Source organism: Trachymyrmex septentrionalis, unplaced genomic scaffold, assembly GCF_001594115.1.
Source record: "Trachymyrmex septentrionalis isolate Tsep2-gDNA-1 unplaced genomic scaffold, Tsep1.0 scaffold66, whole genome shotgun sequence".
Taxonomy (NCBI): Eukaryota; Metazoa; Arthropoda; class Insecta; order Hymenoptera; family Formicidae; genus Trachymyrmex; species Trachymyrmex septentrionalis.
The window spans coordinates 2,045,566-2,047,744 of record NW_017305843.1 but is presented as its reverse complement, the minus strand read 5'-3'; positions in this window follow the sequence as shown (position 1 = coordinate 2,047,744).

Below are 2,179 nucleotides of genomic sequence, written 5' to 3'. Positions count from 1 at the left end.
ATATATATATATATATTCGATAATTTATAATTTATATTTCTATAATTCGTTCAATTTAACGACATGTTTCATTTTATTTAACTATTAATCTACCAACATAATTATGGATATTGGACTTACATACAACTATCTTGTACACTTTTGATATCAAGCTACAACAATATCACTACTGGAATTTCTTCTCTTCTTACACTGACTGCCCTTTCTCACTATTAACCGAATAATTAGTTTGGATTCTTGACTTTTTTATTACGCCGTTTTATGATTTGGCAAAATATGACTAAATATAATATAGTTGTTGGTTGTTGCTTTATACTTTTTTTGTAATTCGAAAATGAGATAATTGTCATAATATGTTTATTCAATCTTGTTTTTTGGTTTTTCTCTTTCCAATTATTGTTAATCTAATTTACGTTGAGATTATTATGTATTGTTAATCTAATTTAAGTTAATATATGTATTTTTAGTTTATATATGTATTATTATGTATTTCCATGGCTGATGAGGCCTAAATAAAGTCCTCGTCTTGATTTGGGTTGACACCTATATTTAATTGTGTGTAATTTACATGAGCGAAAAGAAGTGATATTAATTATCACTTTACTTTGTAATATCTTTGTAAATTAAATATGGTTTTGTGCCAACTTTATTGTGCCCTACTAATACACGTTGCTTATTAATTAACGACTTTTCATTTCGATTCTTTTTTCAAAAGAATTACTCTTTGACATATTGTATGCAATTCTGCTAATTACGAATGTTATAATTATACTTAATATGATATTCCCTTTCTATTTTGGTTATAAAATAACGTTGAAAAGAATTTGTAATTTATGACTACTCCAAGAGAGATAAACTAGACGACATTTTCCTGAATAATGGAAGAGATAATATTGGTACCAAAGAAAAACAACATAATTTTAATTTCTATGGATTGCTGACATTATTTAAGTAGTAAGTCTCTAATTACACATCTTTTTTGACATCTGCGCGCGCGTGTGTACATAATAACATTGCATAACGGTAATATATGAAAATTTAAATGTAAAAAATACATTATAACATTTTATTAAAATAAAATAAAATAAAAATATGACAACATAAAATACACAAAATATAAAAAGTGAGTACAAAAAATATAAAATGAATAAGGTAAAAAACGACAATAAATATTGTATGTATTTGTGTGTGCGTGCGTGCGTGCGTGTGCGTGTCTAATCGCAATTTTATACTTATAAGGAAAATAATTTATAATCCTACGTTATTTATAAATTACTTATAAATTATTAAATTTAGATTAAGAGTCTAGTTTAAATTTAATTCAATTTTAAATGTTTTATAAATTAAATTTAGCTCAATTTTAAATTTACATTACCATTTTTCAAATTAGTCATAATACACGAAAATTTAGAAAGGAACGTGCATTTTGAACATGCCTGGATATTCCTGCAAATTCAGATGGCTAGGCATTTATAACGCTGTATGTACAAATTATAGTCATTATATGATGTTCATTTTAAAATTTTGTACAATCTGTACAATACTTATATTTATGTTAGTCTTTTAATACTCATTGCAAGTTTTTGAAATGTCTTTGTACAACTGTTTATAAATTATAATTGTCTTACGATATAAATATCATTGTTTTTTAAATTGTTTTTTAAATATTTATATGACTCCATATATTTTAACTCAACTATTTTTAGAATATTTATACATCTTCGAATATAGACGTTGTTGCGTAGAAATAATGTGTATACTTATAAAATATTATAATAACTTTATAACGGTTACGAGGTTATTTTGATGATTACTATTAATCTGTATACGCGTTCGTTAGTTTTATATTTAATAATCAGATAAATATTTGGATAAATCAAATGGAAAAAGAAACAGTATTTAAATATATCAAAAGAGTAAAGCATTACTTAAAGCAGCAACCGATAAAACTTACTGAGAAAAATAGAATGTGCGAAAATAATGCAGAAACTGAATATCATCATAAATAAAAAACGCGATTAATTAATGGATATCACAGCCTAGCACTTGATACGCGTACTAACTAGTAAACTATTAAATTATTTCAATTTCAACAATGTATTTAAACTGTATTAAACTGATGTACTAAATTGATACAGTATGTATTAAAATAATTAAATGCATATGTTATATTATATAT